This window comes from Mirounga leonina, unplaced genomic scaffold (assembly GCF_011800145.1).
Source record: "Mirounga leonina isolate KUSES-001 unplaced genomic scaffold, KU_Mleo_1.0 Mir_53, whole genome shotgun sequence".
Taxonomy (NCBI): Eukaryota; Metazoa; Chordata; class Mammalia; order Carnivora; family Phocidae; genus Mirounga; species Mirounga leonina.
Window position 1 is genome coordinate 27,346,157 of NW_023270807.1, and position 21,173 is coordinate 27,367,329.

The 21,173-nt window shown below is 40.0% G+C and overlaps 1 pseudogene; it reads left to right on the top strand.

Annotated features, from left to right (window-relative positions):
- The first annotated feature begins 373 nt into the window (after window positions 1–373).
- LOC118000979 lies at window positions 374–12,277 on the top strand (annotated as a pseudogene).
- The last annotated feature ends 8,896 nt before the right edge of the window (window positions 12,278–21,173 follow it).

Sequence of the window (21,173 nt, forward strand, 5' to 3'; positions counted from 1 at the left end):
TGACGTAGATGAATCCCAGCACAGTGGTAGATTCTGGGACGAAGGTGTGGGTGTCACGGTCTGAGCTAGCACTCCATCTTGCAGGTGCAGAAGGCGTTGACCTGTGTGGACGCTGTGCCGTTGCCCGCAGCACTGTGACGCCCAGCACCTGGTGCATAGCGTACGTTGCCTCGTATTACTTGTGCGTCGTCACGTAAATGAAGGTGAGTATTGGAGTCATCTGGAGGTCACGGCCCCACTTCTGCTTGTGGGTCAATAGCCTGACCAGGACTGCACCCTCGCCGTCTTCCTTGCACGGGTCTTGGACGCTGATGACGTAGCAGGGCATGCACACCCGCGAAAAAACCCTCATGCACCAGGTGGGCGCTGCCCAGATGTGCAGGTAGGCCAGGCTGAGGTAGACCCAGGGCAGGGCAGGGGAAAACGGAGGGAGCCGGCTGCCGGATGACCCGGATAAGGACCTGGGCCCCTTGTCACTCACTGGCTTCGCTCCGGACTCTGAGTTGCCCACTGGCCTGGCCCTCAACATCCACCCTCCTTGGATTGGCAATTACCAGAGTGGCTTTGAGGGAGGTAGTACCAGCGTTGGGGTGAACCAGGGACTTCCTCATATTGCTGAGGCCCTCATATTGCTGATAGCCGGGGCTGCTGCGGGGAGGGTGAACAGCACATTCACCCTCGCAGAGGGTGAGGTCCACGATGCAGATGTTGGGCCGAAGAACGCCGAAGTCCGTCTTACCCTCGGCGGAGTCCATGGTGCCAGGGGACGGTGGGTAGGGACTCGCCCCTGGCGCACCCGCCCGCCCCTGCCATTGGAGCTGCAAGGGGAGAGGGATGTCGGTGCCATGGGTACAGCCTTGTAGTGCGCAAGCTCTCCCGACCACTCCAGACACAAGCCCTCGTGCTGCGAGGAAGTAGAGAACCGCGCATGCGGCCCGGGTGCGCGAGCCTCAGCCTGTCCCCCTTCGCCTTAGTGCAGTGGTGCGCTTCAACGCAACGCATGCTCGAAGGAAGCCGAGAGGCATCTCTGTGTGGCGTGGAGAGCGCAGCCGCCCTCGGCAGGCAGCGAGGGAGTGGTCACCGTGGGTGAACCACCTGGTCTCGCGTCCATGGCCAGCAGGGGACTTAGCGACAGCCACCTGCTGACCTCAGCCTGGTGGGCTCCGGCGGGCGAGAGAGTGCGAGGGCAGGAGTTGCTGCTGACCAAAAACAGCTCCAGCGTTTTCTCCTCCAAATTATTGCCGTCTGACCCGAGGGCCTTAGCCCCACTAGCAGGCTGCTCTCCAGGCTGGGCGTGGCCACCATTTCGGGGCGCCTGGAAGTTGCTTGGCTGATTCTTCCACACCTGCAGCTGGAACACGGTAGGAGCTACTGGGCGCTTTCTCCGTGAATGGGACACCTGGGCGGGATGAGCTGTGCGCTCTGCTGGGCTTGAGGGCTACCTGGAGATCCGCCTTCCTGACACCAACCACAGGGGAGGCTGCCCTGTGTACCTCCCGGGGATGGTTCTGAGGGGTTCCTGGGCTTACCTCCTAAGGGACCTGGCTGCAACCGGGGAACAGCATCTTTCTTGGTGGGGCCATGGGGTGCCCCACCAGCCAGGCACACATGGAGGCCAGCGTGCAGTCGGTGTAGGCTGAGGTGGGTGCAGCTGGCCATAACTGTCTTCTAGAAGGATTTGTCAGGCTGGGCAGGCAGTAGCCAGTGGCTCAGGGGTAGGGGTGTGATGCTCCGCCAGTCTAGGAGGCTCTGGGCTAGCTCCGCCTAGTACTCACAGGGCACCAGCTGTGAGGCACACTGGCATTGAAAAGCAGGACACCCTGGTTGGGTGAGATAAGCCTGCAAAACCTGCCTTCCCTAGAGCCTTCACCGATGGCCGCCTCATCATACTAGTCCAACTTTTGTTTTAGGAGACTAGTGAGGCCACAGAGGCTGTCAAGGCTCAGGTGGGTCACCAGGATGGCTCCTACCTGGTCCAGGTGCCTCATTAACTTCTAGAAGCTCATTGAGATTATAGCTGCCTTTGAGCAGCACTGTGAAGCCACTGATGGTGAAGAAGGTGGCATCACCAAGGCCTTAGGGGAAGATGTAGCAGCAGGCCCTTGAGCCTGAGAAAGCCCACTGAGGCTGGTGGCTCCAGCAACTCCACCACTTACCCTAAGAACACTCCTGGGCCCTTGGAGACTGACAGCTTCATGCTTCCTGCCCAGGGTGTGGAGTATTAGTCTGGTGTGGACGTGGGTGGTTAGCTACCGTTTTTGCACCAGGGGTAGCAAGGAATGAAGGGTGGGGATCACTTTCTTTTTCTCATAGAAGAGGTTTTATCGCAGGTTTTCTCCTTCTCACTTCCACCTCCACTCAGTACCTCAGAGCCCCTTCTCTCCCCACCTATTGTCATGAGTCTCTAGATTACTTGATAGTGCTTTTTGGGATCACCACTGGGGCTACCTGAGAGGTCAAGCTGGGCTCCAATGAGAAGGAGCTGATCCTGCTGTTATGGAAAGTTGTGGATCTGGCCAACAACAATTACACAAAGTAACTGGCACAAAGTACTAGTTAGACTGGATCAGTTGGAACTGATGGAAAATTGTAAAGAAACTAAATCCATGCCAAAAACCTCCCAGCAGCAGGTGGACCCAGCCCTGAGACAGTTTAACCAGTCAGTGAGCAAGGAACTGATCATTGGGGTAGGAACCTCCTTCTGTCTCTATATTAATAGGCAACCTCATGTCAGGCAAATCCTACATCCCATGGCTTCCAGGAAGAATGTATTATTGTCTGAATACTTCTTCTTCATCTTCTTTTTTTTTTCTGTCTTTGAAGAGAATTCAAGAACTGTTACTCTGGTTCATCTGATATTGATAAACGGATATTGCAGCAATGACACAGTGTTTAAATTTTGAGAATAGTTCAGTCTCCCAGTATGGAACCTCTCAAGTTAGATGTGGGGAATATAATTTTAGCAATGATTTCAGAGCCCTATAATCATAGGTTTTCAGATCCAGAGATAGTAAGTTCCAAATTTCAAAGTGGCACTTGCAGCAAAATGGAACTTATTGATAACACTGTAGTCAGGACTCAAGGTTTACTATGGCAGTCCAGATCAAGATGTTGCATGATTCTTCAAATGACCTGATATTGCTGTGGGAAGTACAACACTTTGTCTGAATGCCCAGGGGGAAGGAATAGAGAAGCCCCAGTTAGGTTTGTAAGTGAGGAGCACAGAGACCTAGCACTGCAGAGGCTCAAATATCACATGGAGACCCAGTACACTGAGCTTTACAAAGCAACAGGTGATGATTTTCTTCTTACTTGTGGTACATGCAAAGAAGTAGCCCAGTTCCTCTCTAACGTCATCATCTGCATGTGAGTGCTCACAACTGATGAAGTGGTGGTCTTTCATTACTGGAAGGAAGACATCTTCTTTGTTACTTCCCTAGACAGTAGGCCAACAGGAAATGCTTTTGTCTTCTTTGTTCATGAGGAATATGTACAGAATACATTGAGGAAGTATAAGGACTTGTTGGGTAAAAGATACATTGAACTCTTCAAGAGCTGCTCTGCTGAAGTTTAGCAGGTAATGAATCAATTCTCAGTCCCTCTCATTTCTCTTCTAACCATTATTCCAGTGCTGCCTCAGCAGTTTGTACTCCTATAAATGTTAAAGACCATATACACCTTTGAGATCTTTCCTATGCAGCCTCAATTGAGGGCATCCTGGACTTTCTTGGGGGAGTTTTCTACAGATACTCAAACTCACAGGGTTCACATGGTATAGAATCATCAGGGCTACCCATAAGGAGATGCCATTATCCAGATGTAGTCTACAGACAAAGTATGGCAGCACAGAAGTGTCCTTAAAAACAAACAAAACAAACAATAACAACAACAACACACACACACACAAACTGTGAAGGAAGAGATCAGAAGTCTTTTAGTATTCAGATGAGGAATTGAACTTTGTGTTCATGGGATGGGGTACATTTTGGTTTTTTGTTTTTTGTTTTTACATTTACCAGTTTATTATATAATAAAACCTATGATAAAGGATACAGATGAACAGCCAGGTGAAAATGTACATAGAGTGAGGTCCCAAGCACAGGAACTTCTGTCTCTGTGGAGTTGGGGTGTGCCACCCTCCTGGCATGTGAATGTACTCACCAACCCATAAGCTCTCTGAACCTCATTCTAATTGAGATTTTTTTTTTTTTTTTTTTTTTTTTATGGAGGCTTCATCACATAGGCATGGTTGATAATTAACTCCATTTATAGTCCCTCTCCTCTCTAGGGGGAATGAGAGGTAGGGCTGAAAGTCCCAAGATTCTAGTCATAGCTTGGTCTTTCTGTGACCAGCCCCCATTGAAGAACCCACCAAAAGTCACTTCATTAGAACAAAAGACACTTCAGGATATTCCAAAGGATTTAGAAATCCAATATTGGATGTTGCTATTACTCAGGAAATTGCAAAGGACTTAGGAGCTCTGTGTCAGCAATTGGGATCAAAGATGAAATGTTAGGAAAAAAGATTCACCTAACACCTCTATTACAAGAGGTTTTAGGAGCTCTGCATCAGGAATCAGGAGCAGATAGATATATACACACACACATTATTTCACACCAGGTAATCTGAGTTTCTTTTTTTCCTCCCACACCTCACCTTCACTCCCCCAACCAACTATACAATTAATCTGGTTAAGCCAAAATCCTGCTATTGAGATTTTATTAGATTAAGCCACAGCCCTAGTGCCAAGAGGCAGTGATAGGATGTCTGTATTAGTTTTCAATTGTTACCTAACGAATTTAACCCAACTTAGTGACTTAAAGAACACTCATTTATTCACAGTTCTGTAGGTCAGAAGTTAGTCATGCTTGACTGTGTAGGGTCTCACAAGGTCAAAAAGTATGGGCCAGGCTGGGCTCTTACCTAAAGGTCATTGTGTTTTGCCCTAGCCGAATAGCCAGAGGTGGGCCAGTGAGCCCCAGATAGACCACCTTACCATGATTCCTCCTCACCCTTGTTGGGAGAGATAAATGCTGACTCTGCTCTGAAAGCTCCCAACTGCAAAGTTTTCTCCTTCAGCTGTTGTGGCTGAAGGAAGCTTGGGGACCCCACCTGCACAGGGGCTTTTTCTTTCTGAAATCCACCTGTGCTTTGCCAGGTGAGGGCCTGTGGTTGTAGAACTTTTTAATCTTCCCTAGCACAGAAGCTAGCTAGATGCTTGGACCAAAAGACAACAAGTAAACCAAGAAGATGTGGGCGGAGCCATTTCTGTTCTTCATCTCAGAAAGCACATCACTCTGGATTCTGGTAGAGGGAGTTAGCATGGTCTGGCCAGAAGGTCATATTATGATTTCAGGTATGGAAGATGGCATGGTGACCCCAGGTGCCTGTAAAAAGCCTTATGAGTCTGGAGCCTTGATAGCTCTGGTGCGAACAATTACAGAGAGTATGACATTCACATAGAGGGTCTGCCAACTTCAGAAAGCACATTCATACCTAAGAGGAAAGTCAGAGTACTACAACCCTGCATGTGGCAACTATTTACTCCATGGAGAAAGAGGATGGAGGGACACAGACAACAATTGAGAAAGATGGCTTGGTGACAGTGACCTTGGTTGGAATCAGCCATTGCATTCATTAGTGGGATCATCGTTGCAGTTGAGTGAAAAATGTTGGAAGGATACCCTGAAGAGCTAAAGAACTGTGCCATTCTACCCACATGTTTATTTTTTTTAATTTATTTTTTAAAGATTTTATTTATTTATTTGAGAGAGAGAATGAGAGAGACAGAGAGCACATGAGAGGGGGGAGGGTCAGAGGGAGAAGCAGACTCCCTGCTGAGCAAGGAGCCCGATGCGGGACTCAATCCTGGGACTCCAGGATCATGACCTGAGCCGAAGGCAGTCCCTTAACCAACTGAGCCACCCAGGCGCCCTCTACCCACATGTTTAAAAAAGAGAGTTTACTGGGGCACCTGGGTGGCTCAGTCGTTAAGCGTCTGCCTTCGGCTCAGGTCATGATCCCAGGGTCCTGGGATGGAGCCCCGCATCAGGCTCCCTGCTCAGCGGGAAGCCGGCTTCTCCCTCTCCCACTCCCCCTGCTTGTTTTCCTGCTCTCGCTGTGTCTCTCTCTGTCAAATAAATAAATAAAATCTTAAAAAAAAAAAAAAAAAGAGAGAGAGTTTCCCGTTTTTCCCATCCCTGAGCATGTGGAAATGGAAATGCTTGGTCAGTCCACTCAAAATCCATGATGATCCCTCCAATTGCCAATAGTAACCTAAGGAAAGATAATTCATAAGACTTGCTCCTCTAAGCATTTGTCTTCTAATTTTCATATATATTTTGTGTATATATATATTTAGTATATATTTTGTAAAAGGTGATTTAAAAGACAAAATGCATAGAAAATGGGGCAAAACTATGTAAGCTGATTTGTAACAGAGAAAGACAATATAATTCAGTGTGAGAAACTATGATAATGTCTTTGTTCTAATCATACTGTTATTGTTAAAATGCAAAGGGGATATTTATACCAATGGAGTCCTAGGGCCTAGTGCTACGTCAATAAGTGGCATACACATTCTGCAATTTCTAGTCTGTTAAAATCTACACATCCCAGTCTAATCTGTTATATTTTTAAAGCTTGATTTGGTGTGAATACTAAAGTAGAAAAACTAGACTTGGATAATATGTAATGAGCAACTGTCTTTCACTTGTTTAGATAAATCATTACAAAAGCATCCCTTTTAAATCATAAATAGGAAGTTTATACTTTGGAGAAGGCATTTTGTTTCTCACAACAAGGACACCAGCCTGCAGGTTTGCTTTACTGCATTCTCCAGTGACTTGATAACTTTATGACTGAACGTTTGCCCCTACCTTCCACCTGCATTTCTTTTGGATGATGGGGAGGCAGAGCTAAGGAGGCAGACTTCTTTCTTGTCTATGGCACAGGTCCTTCAGATTGGCTACTTTGTTCGGGAATATGGGGATCTCTGTCCTGATTCAGAGGAAGCTGCTAGACGCTCAATGTTGATGCAGGCTCAAGTGTTCTAGAAAGTAAGAACCATGATGGTTCCCAAACTGAAAGAAACCCTGTGTGTGCCCCTAGCATGAGAAATAGAGCCTGTCCATTTTCTAATGCTTACTTCTGCTTCAGAGGACAAATGTGAGAAGCAAAAAATAATCTTGCAAATACTAATTTTAAATATGTAGCTTAAAAATAAAAGATACTCCCAGTCAGGGCACCTAGGTGGCTCAGTCAATTAAGAATCCAACTCTTGATTTCAGCTCAGGTTGTGATCTCAGGGTTGTGAGAGCAAGTCCCGCCCTGGGCTCTGTGCTAGGTGTGGAGTCTGTTTAACATTCTCTCTCTCCCTCTGCCCCTACCCTCCCTGCTCACACACACATACTCTTTCTCTCTCAATAAATAAATAAATACAGACATACATACATACACAAAACAGATGAGTACATATTTTTTAAATGTAGATACCTTGTTTGAGCCAAGAAAATTGCTAACTAAAAGTAATTATTAATGATTTAAATGCAAAGCCAAGAGTAGGTTAACCTTTAATTGGGAATATTGGTAAGTATAGGTTCTTTTTATTTTTTTCTAAGTATTTTTTATTTTATTTATTTTTTTAAAGATTTTATTTATTTATTTGAAACAGAGAGAATGAGAGAGAGAGAGCACATGAGAGGGGGGAGGGTCAGAGGGAGAAGCAGACTCCCTGCCGAGCAGGGAGCCTGATGCGGGACTCGATCCAGGGACTCCAGGATCATGACCTGAGCCGAAGGCAGTCGCTTAACCAACTGAGCCATCCAGGCACCCTCTAAGTATTTTTTAGCTATACTAAAAATTATTGTACCCAAAAATAGTGTTAATGTTAAAAACAAAAACATAACCCAGGTTACTCACTGTCAGAGAATGAAATTGCAAATAAGCAAAGGAAGAACACTAAAAGAAACCCTGTGGTATTGGAACAAGGTGGGAAGGATTAATGTGCACTTGTGGATTAAAAAACAAAACAAAACAAAACAAAAATGATAGATGAATAGAGATAGGAAAGGAGGGAACAAGTTATACATGGAAATAAAATATAGATGAATATGTGTACATGGGTTAGTATACATATATATATTAGTATATATACACACATATTTCTTGCCACTGTCTACTAAGTTGGAGGACTAGAAGTGTGGCATTCAGGTAGCAAGGAGCATACTTGAGGCCCAATCTTGGTTTCTAACTACCATCATTCAATAAAAGTTGGCAGTACTCCTTGGAGAGCTCTATGACTCCAGCCCTGGTGTAGGAAAAAAATGCAAAATAAATCTTCCCTAGATTTCATGATGTTATCATAGAAACCTTAGCCTCCTGAGCTATGGAAAATATTATGCTATAAAGACAGAATGTTTGCCTTCACTTCCCTTAAAATAGTTTTTATATTTCACATGCAATGAGGAACAGATGAATGGCCATTTGTTTTTTTGTTTTCTTTGTTGTTGTTTTTTTTTTTTTTAGTGATGAAACTAATTGATTCCACCCATAACCCTTCTCTCTTATCTCCCAAAGACCCAGGTACTTGCATTCTATGATGGACATTTGGATTAGAGTATTATCTTCCTATGTATTTATATTTCAAAAGCGATGGGATCCTGGACAGTGGTGACATCTTTAGATTGTGAAAAATCTTATCTTCCCTTAGAAAGATAAATTTATATGCCAAAGTGTTAACCTAAAGATTCTTTCCTATCTGTTTCTAAGGCAACTCAGAAAAAAAGAGGTAGGGGGCGCCTGGGTGGCTCAGTCGTTAAGCGTCTGCCTTGAGCTCAGGTCATGATCCCAGGGTACTGGGATCCAGCCCCGCATTGGGCTCCCTGCTTGGCGGGAAGCCTGCTTCTCCCTCTCCCACTCCCCCTGCTTGTGTTCCTGCTCTCGCTCTCTCTCTCTCTGTCAAATAAATAAATAAAATCTTTAAAAAAAAAAAAAAAGAAAAAAAGAGGTAGGAGTGATAAGAGCAATTAATGGTCTTTTTCTCCTTTTTAAGTAGAGTAAATTCCTCTTTATCCCTTGCTTAGAGAGTGAGACTGCCACTTGCATAGGATAGTTTTCTACCTAGCTCTTCTTGGGTTGCTTTTGAAGAGACTGATGCTGCAATATTATTTTGGCTGTTGATTTTGCTATAAGGAAAATGAAGTTTTTTTTTTCTTTTGTTGGATGTTGATGCCTCTTCATATTAAGAAAAATATATACATCTCAACAACTATATATGTTGGTGTGTGTGTGTATGTATGTGTGTATATATAGACTATATATATATATATATATATATATATATATATATATATATTGCCCTTAACATATGAATTCTGGAACATCTGTGGTACCAGAAACTGATAAGGTTCATAATAGAAAAAAAGGGTAAGTGTAAAGGTCAAAGCTATAACCATTTGTGGAGGAAGAGAAGGAAGAATGATGATGATGATGATGAGTTATTATTGGATGGATTGGATAACCTTATCCGAATGATTAAGCTCTCCAGCAGTAAGAGTCATGATAGAGGATGATCCAAGATGGTGGCATAGGAAAATCCTGAACACACCTCTTCCCACAGCACACCAAATCTACAGATGCACATGACAATTCCTTCTGAAAAAGACCTGAAAACTAGGTGAAAAGCTTCTTTATAACAAATGATAAAAGGCCCACATCAGGATGGGTAGAAGAGTCTAGAATCTGGTTTCACCAAAAACTCCATCCCTGGCAGAGTAACCCACAGTCAGCAAAGGTGTCACAAATCAGAATCTTCTCCTTGAGGAGTGAGAGGTTTGTGCCCCACATCAGGCACCCCAACCCTTGGGACTTAGACCAGAGACAAACCCCCCAAACATCTGGCTTTGTAGGGGACTGAGATACTGCTCTTAAAAGGCGTGCACACAGACTCACTCCAGGGGCCCAGTGCAAAAGCAGCAGTTTGAAAATTCCTAAACTGTATGTGAAGAGGATCATTTTGCCAATTTAAAATGTCTGCCAGAAGGGCAGTTGCTTGTTGGTACTCTCTCCAGGGACAAAGGTGCTGGTGGGCACCATTTTCATTTTCCTTCTACCTTGTGTCATTGGGTCCATGCAGTCCCTGCTCTTTCCCACTGCCCTACTAAAACCTGGTCCTGTACTCTTCCACTGCCCTGCTAAAGCTGGAGGATGTGCCCTACTCTGTACTCTCCCTCTGCCTCACTAAATCCAGCAGGCATGCATGGTCTGCAGAGGGGGCCCTCCTTGATCACCTGGCTCTGATGGCCAGGGAGACTTATATTCCTAGATCCCATGGGACTGTAATGATTGGCGAGACAATTCTTGTCAGGCTACCACTCCCAGGGCACTGCACAGGCAGCAGACTGAAACACATCTTGACTCCTTCTGTGGAAAAGGGCTATTTACTTGTCTTAAGAGCTTCATCTTGAAGAGCAGGCTTCAGGCTTTCTATATATTTAGAGGCTATAGAGTTGGTCTCAGGGAAGGTAGGCCCAGTAATACCATCTTTGCACTCCACCTTTGCCTCACTAGCTCACTGGTACTTGCCGAAAGAGAGCTTATGTACTTGTCCATAGTCCTGATTTTTGTAACTGCCACCCAGTGAACACCTTCAGATCACCTGGTATGGAGGTCAGCAGGGTTTACAATTGAGGCCCCACAGGACTGTATATATTTATATACTTTAAAAACTCCTGCCTGAGGGTCTGGCTTTAAGTCACCCTGAAAATATGTGCTGACTGTGATCCCTCCCTTTGGAAGACTGACACCCTAACAACTGAGACCTATCAAGGACAAGTCGGTCTGCTTAGACAAACACAAAGGTTTGAGAGACAACCAAGAGCTAGGTCAATGTCAAACAATAATGTTTATCTCCTCCACAAGGCCATTCTTAAAAGGCTGGAAGAGATAGCTGTTTCACCTAATAGATGAAAAGAAATAAAGAGTCAAGCAGAAAAAGGAAACAGAACAATATATCCCAAATGAAAGAACAAGATAAAATCTCAGGAAAAAAATAAATCATAATGAAACAGAGAAAACTGGTTGACCTAATAAAGAGTTCATAGTAATGGTCATAAGGAGGCTCACCGAACTTGGGAGAATGGATAAACACAGAGAGAACCTCCACAGAGATAGAAAATATAAGAAAGTACCAAACAGAAGTCATAGAGCCAAATTCAATAACTGAACTGAAAAATACACTAGAGATGTACAACTGCAGACTACATGAAGTAAAGAAAGGATCAGTCATCTCAAAAAAGTGGGGCAATGGAACTCATGCAAACAGAACAAAAAGGAAAAAAAAAATTAAGACGTGAAGACAGCTTAAGGGACTTATAGGACAACATCAAATAGAATAAATAACATTCACATTACAGGGTTCCCATAAGGACAACAGCTTGTGAAAGGGACAGAAAACTTTATGTGAAGGACAACAGCTGATAATTTACTTAACTTGTTGCAGGAAAGAGACACTCAGATTCAGAAAACATGGTAAGTTCCAAGTAAAATGAACCTTGAGCAAGTCACTTCCCTTCAGTTGCTTTTGCCATAAAATAATGGACATTAACTAGATGTTTCTGGGTCCGTTTGGCAGTCACAATGTTATAAATTTATTTCTGCATTTTGTCTCAGTGGATGCACACACTGGTTCAAGCCACGTGGCTGGTGGCCTGCAAGAAGGGTGTACTTTTTTTTTTTTTAAAGATTTTATTTATTTATTTGAGACAGAGAGCATGAGAGACAGAGAGCATGAGAGGGAGGAGGGTCAGAGGGAGAAGCAGACTCCCTGCCGAGCAGGGACCCCCGATGCGGGACTCGATCCAGGGACTCCAGGATCATGACCTGAGCCGAAGGCAGTCGCTTAACCAACTGAGCCACCCAGGTGCCCAAGAAGGGTGTACTTTTGTTCTGCTTCTAGTCACTGTTGTTTTTGCTCTACTGTGCCCCATCAGCAGATTTTTCAGAAGAAACTGCAAGTCAGAAGGAATTGGCATGATATATTCAAAGTACTGAAAGGAAGAAACTTCCAACCAAGAATACCTAGCAAGTTTACTATTCAGAATTGAAGGAGAGATAAAGAGTTTTCCAAACAAGCAAAAGCTAAAGGAATTCATTGCTTGTTCTTGTTCCTGATTTTAGAAGAAAAGCTTCCAGGAACAAAATCGGGAACAAGACAAGAATAACCACTCTCCTCACATTATTCAACACGGTTTTGGAAGTCCTAGCAAGGACAATTAGGCAAGAAAATGAAGTAAAAGACATCAAAATTGGGAAGGATGAAGTAGGACTGGTCACTCTTTGCAGATGACATGATTTTATATATAGAAAATCCTAAAGATGCCACCAAAAAAATGTTAGAACTAATAAGGAAATTCAGTAAAGTTTCAGGGTACAAAATCAACATACAAAAATCAGTTGGGTTTCTGTACACTAACAACAAATTATCAGAAAGAGAAATTAAAGAAATAATATTATTTACTATTACATGAAAATAATAAAATACCTAGGAATAAATTTAAGCAACGAGGTCAAAGACCTCTACACTGAACACTATAAGACGTTGATGAAAGAAAATGAAGAATATACAAATAAATGTAAAGATACCGTTGCTCATGGATTGAAAGAATTATTTTTTTAAATGTTCATCTTACCCAAAACAATCTATAGATTCAATGCACTCCCTATGAAAATTGCAAAGACATTTTTCACAGAACAAACAATTCTAAAATTTTATGGAAACACAAAAGACCCCAGGTAGCCAAAACAATCTTGAGAAAGAAGAACAGAGCTGAAGGCATCACACTTCCTTATTTCAAACTATATTACAAAGCTATGGTAATCTAAACAATATGATATTGGCATGAAAATAGACATGTGGATCAATGGAACAGAATAGACAGCCCAGAAATAAACCAACACATACACAGTCAATTAGTTTATGACAAAGGAGGCAAGAATATGGGGAAAAGACAGTCTCTTCAATAAATGGTGTTGGGAAAACTGGGCAGCTACATGCAAAAAACAAAACAAAGCACCTATCTCATATAATATATAAAAATTAACAAAATGGATGAAAGATTCGAGTATAAGTCCTTAAATTATAGAATTCTTAGAAGAAAACATAGGCCATAAGGTCCTTGACATCAATTTTGTTGGTGATTTTTTTAGATCTGACCCCAAAAGCAAAGGCAACAAAAGCAAAAATGAACATGTGGTACTACATCAAACTAAAAAGCGTCTGCACAGCAAAGAAATCATTAACATAATGAAAATGCAAACTACTGAATGAGAGAAAATATTTGTAAATTGTATATCTGATAAGGTGTTAACATTCAAAATATATAAAGAACTCATATAACTCAATAGCAAAGAAAAAAATCCCATTAAAAATGGGTAGAAAAGGGGCGCCTAGGTGGCTCAGTTGGTTGAGGTCTGCCTTCGGCTCGGGTCATGATCCCGGGGTCCTGGGATCGAGCCCCACATCAGGCTCCCTGCTCGACGGGGAGTCAGCTTCTCCCTCCCCTCCTTGCTCATGCTCTCTCTCGCTATCTCTGTCTCTTTCAAATAAATAATATCTTTAAAAAAAATGGGTAGAAGATCTGAATAGATAATTTTCCAAAGACACACAGATGGCTAACAGGCACATGAAAATATGCTCAACATCAGTAATGATCAGGGAAATGAAAATCAAAACCACTGTGAGATATTACCTCGCACCTGTTAGAATATTATCAAAAAGATAAGAAATAACAAGTGTTGGTGAGGATACGGAGAAAAGGGAATGCTTGTGCACTATTGGTGGGAATGTAAATTAGTGTAGCCACTATGGAAAACAGAAGGGAGGTCCCTCAAAAATAAAAAATAAGAACTACCATACAATCCACCAATTCTACTTTGGTGTATTTATCCCCCAAAAATGAAAAAAAAAAATCCTAATTGAAAGAAACATATACACACACCTATGTTCATTGAGACATTATTTACAATAGCAAGATATGGAAATGACCTAAGTTTGCATTGATGGATGCATGCATAAAGATGATGTGGTATATATACAAAGGAATACTACTCAGACATAAATTACAACATGGATGGACCATATAGGTATTGTGCTAAGTGAAATAAGTCAGACAGAGAAAGACAAATGCTGTATTATTTTACTTATATGTGGAATCTAAAAACAGACAAAACCCCAAAAGGAAATGAACAAACATATCTCATAGAGAACGGAATGGCAGTAGGCAGAAGGGAGAGGGCTTAGAGGTGGGTGAAAGGGGTATAGGAGGTCAGGAAGTACAATTTTCCAGCTGTAAAATATATAAACCATGGGAATGTGATGTACAGCATGGTGACTGTAATCAATAATATTGTAGTTCATATTTGAAAGTTTCCAAGAGAGTAAATTTTCCATGTTCTCATCACAAGAAGAGGAAGGAGAAAAGAAGAAGAAAGACTCATTGGTATCTTGAACCCCCATTCAGTCACATCATTTCTGTGGTGTTTATGCCCCCAATTTAAAACTTCAATCTAATTTTATGGAAACATTAGACAAGCACAAATTGAGGAACATCCTACAGAATCAATATATGACTAAATTTTTGCAAAAATATTAAGGTCTTGGAAGACATTGACTGACTGTCAAAAATATTGGAGGAATCAAAGAGACATAGCAATTAATGCAATGTTGTATCCTTAATAGATCCAGAAATAGAGAAAAAGGACATTTGTGGAAAAACTGGTGAAATTAGAATAAAGTAATAATTTAATTAACATTATCATATGAATGTTAATTGCACTGTGGTTATATAAGATGTTAACATCAGGAGAATCTGGATAAGGATGTATGAGAACATTATTTTTGCAAATCATCTGTAATTCTAAAATTATTTAAAAATGAAAATTAAAAAAAATATGGCTAGGAAACACATTATGAGAAAATAAACTAAAAATGTGTTGTTCGAACCTGGTAGTATAACTAATATTTTACACTGCATTTTATATTTATTTACATTTCCATATCTCAAGAAGACATTTAAGATATAGAAATGTACATATATTATAGTATTTATGACCACAAAACTATTTAAAATATAAGCAAGGAAAAAGCTGGAATGAGCACACAAAAGTATCAGCAGTTGTCATTTGTTCAACTATATGTTCAAAAGCTATTTAGTGAGAATCTATTATGCAACAGGTACTATGATGGACTCTAGAGGAGTGTGAATGAACAAGACAGAAATAATCTTTGCCTTCAGGGAACTTACATTCAATTTTGGGAATAGATTAAAATGATCCTATAACATAAGTATTTAGTAACTAAAATAAATGCTATAAAAGCAACAAAAAAGTGGGTAAGATGGAGGTTAACGGGTATGGACAGACCCACTGTAGAAAGAATGGTCAGGATGGTTCTGGGAACAAGTCAGGTAGGGCAAGTGCTGGACAATGAGGAAAAACTGGCCCGGCAGAGAAAAAATTCCAGGAGAAAAGAGGAAAAAAAAAAGAAAGAAAAAAAAAAAAGTATGTATAGCAGTCTTCAAACAGCTAAGGCTGTGATGTCCTGGATGAATTAAGTAATTGAACTTAGTATGTGATGAATGTAGAGAGACAAAAAGTATTCAGAGATGCAGGGCCTAAAAGACAGTGAAAATGTGTTTGGGTTGTTATTTTTTGAACAAAATGTGAAGTTACTGAATTGTTGTAAGTAGGGAAGTGAAAGTCGAATTGGAGGGGATAGGAAAGTGTGGTCTTTCAGGAAGTATTTCTTTTCAAAATTCAGATAATATATAACGGTTCCTGGGCTGAGGGCTTACACTGGAATGTAGAAAAATAGCTTGAAAAAGCTTTGCAGATAGAATGTTATGGTGACCTGGATATGGAGTGAGGAAAAGGAAGAAATTGAGACTGACTTGGATTGTTGTATTGAGTAATACTGTGAGAAGTAGAAGGAAATGAAAAAGAAAAGAGGGTTTGTTTGCTTTCTTAGCAAGGGCATGCTAACCCTCCCAGAATTATTTTGTTGTTAGCCATGATGGGAAGGTTAGGGTCAAGAGTGAACAGGGGCTAGGAGAAGGTAGGGATTACCATACATTTATTTTTAAGAATGCTATTTGAAAAGTATGCTGGTAGCACAGAGGTAACCGTGTTTTTCCAGTAGAATATTAGAGATGTACTGTTTTTTTTTTTTTAAACTAACCTTCTAATTGCTGAAATACAATATTATTCCATAACAATGTTGATATCCCCTTAAGTAATTGTGTACATGTGGTAATATTTCTGACATGGATAAGACATAAAGGAAGAAAAGATTATTCCTGGGTAGCTCTGAAATGTATTTTTTACATCTTCTACTTTAAAATATTTCACAGAGTGAATATATATTACTTTACAACTTAAAGCAATGGTAGTTATAATGTATTAACTAACTGGCTTGGTGGAAAAGTAAACTATCACCAAATAATTGTTATAGATGGAAATCAATTGATTTCAGAATCAAATAGTTATATTTCACTTTGCAAGGGAATTAATATATTAAATATAAAAGCAAATGGATATTGGTACTCACAAGTCTTGTAGACTGAAATTTTATTTTTATTAATGCGCATGTGAGTCTTAGAAGTTTCCTAAATTTTACTTATTAAATCAGAATGTAGTTAGTATAAAGAGAAGTTGACCAATATGATTTTTCTTCCTACTCTAAGTGTAATGCACATAATTCACATGAGTGGTTGACCTTGACTTGGCTTAAGTAAGTTAAATGAAGTTTTCATGCTTAAAAATCTGTTAAGAAGAATTATATTATCCCATCCCATGCTCTTAAAGTTCTTTGAAGTAATATAACTGATATCTAGATTTTAAAATCACATGATTTATTTTTTCAGTCACATCTTGCCCAAGTGTGAAAAACTAATATGTCCTACTGAATATATATATTTTACATTTCAGTGGCAAAGAAATTACATACCTCTATTGAAACATAAGTACCTTTTACTTTTATATGGGTTTAGTTCATTTCAATAAATATAAAATTTTGTCTTTTTCATAGCATGTTTGGTAGCAAGGAAAAGAAAACCTACTCAAATTAGTTGATAGAAAAAATGATTTTAACAATGAATAAAACACCCATATGCAAGAAATGGCACCCACAAATAAGAAATGGAGTATAATATGTATAGTCAAGTCATAGAATGACTGGAACTGGTGGCTTGTCACTCACATTTGCATTTTTTTTTTAATATTTCCGCTTCCCTATAGAGACTTGTTTCTGCTCACAATACACTTAGTATCTCATGCCTGTAACTGTTTTGCACATGATCCTGGATTTTTCAAAGTCCTGACCCTGTTCTTAATTTTCTGTAAATCTGGACCTTCAGTGTCCAACACTGCCTATTCACAGACTCAGAGACTTGTTTTCAATTAAGAGTAAAGAGAATTTAGTTGATAACTGACTAGGGCTGTTTTAATTAGCTAAGGCTCAACATTTAGGCTAGGGGTAAATGTTCTTTTATTACCAAGAAAGAAAACACAAATTAGACCTTTACCCATTTTCTTCAGTTTGGAGACCATTAAGGAGTTTCAGACTTGTATCCTTGACCAAGTGTATGTAAGTACAGTAGTAATTCTATTAAACCAAAGTCTATCAATATTTATTGAAAATTAGCATCAAGTTGACAGGTGTCATGCCAGTTGATAAGTCTTGCTGAGTATAGAGTTGAGAAGGATCCTAAGGCTTAATCTGGGTTCAGTAGTCAAGGGTGCCTTGTTAATAATTAGTGATATAATCAACTGGCATGGGAGAGTGAGAAAGAGACTAAAATGCAACACATTTGCCATCATAAAAAGCAATGAACAAGAAATAGAAGAATGTCAGTCCTCAATACCAACATTTTTCCGTTGTTTGTGTACAAAGAATTGTCTTGTGAACTCATAAAAAGTTTCAGGTGTCCACTCTGGAGATTATCATTTAGTAGGTTTGAGATAGGGTTCCTGAATCAGCATTTCTTTCAAACACCCACGTAAGTTTGATTACACTGGAATGATATTTATACTTTGAAAGCAGTGTTCTCTTTAACAAACTTTCTGTTCTCCCTACAGCCCTCCAAATGCCAATCAACTAGATAGTTCATTGAAATGATAAAATATCTGAACTAGTGAAAATGTGAGAGGCTAGCCCAAATATCTAATCTTTCACATGAATTCTTGCTATAAACAAATAAGCAAACAAATAAATACAATATATTTTATTCAGATTGTTTATGCAGCCCCAGGATGGAGTATCCTTGATGTCCTAGAGTATCTATGATGATTTTATGGGTCAAGTCAATTTATTTGTAGATTCCAGCAACTAGACCTTGTTCTGACTTTTGGAATGTGCTCAAGTGATTCTTTTTTTTTTTTTTTTAAAGATTTTATTTATTTATTTGACAGAGAGAGAGAGCGCACAAGCAGGGGGAGAGGGAGAAGCAGACTCCCCACTGAGCAGGGGGAGCCTGATATGGGACTCGATCCCAGGACCCTGGGATCATGACCTGAGCCGAAGGCAGCCTCTTAACCTGACTGAGCCACCCAGGTGCCCCTGTGCTCAAGTGATTCTAATCACTTTTTCCACAAGTAGTCCTCCTATATACTCTTTTCCAAGAAACCTCCTGCTTTTAATATTTCCCTGTATTTGTGGCTTAAGTCCCTTTTCCATCTGAGTTGCCTAGCAGTTTGCTAATGACAGTCATAGTGATTTTTGCCCAGGTTTAAATGTAGTTTCCCATGTGCTTTCATGCATGAATAAGTGCAGTTTGATCCCTGTTCATCATCCAGGCACTTTGTACCCATTAAAATTGCAGTTCAGCAAAGTCCTAGAGAAATTACAGTAGAGTATAGTGGTTAAATACTTGAAAGTTGGCCTGAGACAGAAATAGGTTTGAATTCTGACTCTGTTTACTTAGATGTCTGAAATCATGCAAGATTGTTACATATGGATGGATGGTAAATAATTTTTGAGGAAATGTGTTTAATTCATTTTCTTCTCATAATGCTGAAAAAATAATAGAAAATTTGTTAATTTGACTCTTGGATGAAAAACTCATTTTTAAAGTAATTTTCACTGTAGGAAAAATCTAAATGAAAAAAAAAGTTAGATATATAATTGTGACTGGTAAGATCCTAGCTGTACAGAGAATTTGATTATATGACCGGCTTCTTATCATTCGAAATTGAACTAAACCCAATTAGCACTGCAGACATGATCTTTTCTAGAGCCAATATTTCCATTGCCAAGATGTCTTGTTTGCTTGGATCATAACAACAAACTGGCAGACCTGCCCAGTCATGGCAGTTGCCCGCCTGCATTTCTCCTGGCATTCAGAGACCTGAGCTCCATGCCAGGTGACCCATCTCCCTTAACTGATTCCACAGTTCTTTTTTTTTTTTTTTTTTTTTTTTAACTCATCTACTCAGAACTATCTAATCACTGTCCTTAATCCTTGTGACAGAAACTGCTGTTTGCCCTTTCTTTATCAATTCTCATCTTTTTCACCAACAGAAAGCTGATTTTGCTGAAGTGGAATGTGCCTGGCAAAGAATGTACAAATAGGCTGTACAAATGGTGTGTACAAATAGGGCTAGCTTGTAACTAAGACCTGGTCGATGAGCTTTAACAGTAGTTTTTATTCATGAAAATCAGGAATTTAAAAAGCAGAGAGAGTTTAAGTCAAACTGACATATGTCATTTTATCTTTCTTCTTTCTTACTGCCTGAAAAGCAAATGCGATGGTGAGAATCCTAGGGATCATCTTGTAAGCATGAGGTTACTTTGAGTATGGAAACCCAAGGATGGCTAAGCACATATATGGAAGCAAGTAGGAAATCAATAACATCATTGAGGTGGCCTGAAAAAGCCAACTGTGCATTTCATTATTTGAGAGTAACTTCCTCTCTTATTTTAAGCATTATTTTCTAATTTCTGCTACTCACAGCCTAACACATTTATACATCACTCTGAGAGAGGTAACACAGGTAAAAATGATGCCAACAATGGTTGTATAGAATGCTGCAATTTTCTAATGGGACCTTTAAAGGTTTGTACACATATTTCTTTCTTTCAAGTACAGATGAGTTATTAGGAAAGAAGGGATTGCCAATTCTTTGAGTTATCAGAAGTTTAGAGGAAATTAAATTCTAAGCTAAATATTTCCTACTCTCTTGTGAAAAGTATTAGTGAATAATGCAGAACTATAAAGATTTTGAAGAACATAATAATTAAGCATGTATGGTAAAATACTTTCTATAAAATTCCTAATCCACAAAATATTCACATTCCTTAAATCTGTTAGAAAAAAATTGTCAGTTTTGAAGAATTATTGGAACTTCGGGTGAGGCAATAATTTGTAGTTAGGAGTTGTCCTATTTATTGCAGAAAGCTTAACATTTCTGGATTCTACCCACTAAAACGATATTCTGCCCTCATTCAATATAAGGGTCAAAAAATGAGTCCTGAGGAGATATTAATTCTTTGTCCCTCCTTCCCTCAACTCTTCTTCCCTCACCTCCCTTGTTGAAAACTACTGCATCAGCTGGAATCTGAGACAATTTTGTTTTGAGAACCTATTTCATTTATTCCTTTATTTACTTCACTTGTTCCACAATTAAGTCTCCATCTCCATTAATTTAAAATATTGAAGTCAGGTAACCTTTATTTTTCTCTAATTAAATTTTGTCTATCCATGCCTCCCTCCTCTCTTGATTCCCATGCAAAATGTTGGAAGATTGTAATCAACATAATTTTAGGAGATACATATTAATGAAATAGTTAAGGGTCTATAATGGAAACAATAGGGAATTTTAGTCTAGATCCACTCCTAATTTGCTACAACCTTTTAGAGTTTTTATTCATCAGTGAAGTATGGTTAACGATATTTTCAATTTCAACCACCTGTTAGTGTTATTAAAATCATATGGAATAATGTGTAATCATTTTACATGAAACCCTGGGATAGTGATATTTCTTTGAAATGTAGAAAAGTTAAAATGACTATATATTTATATATTTATGAATTTATATTTTGAGGCTCAGAGAGTCAGATTATTAGATATATCAGTTTTAGGTTAGTTGTATCAGACATACAACTATATATATAAAAAA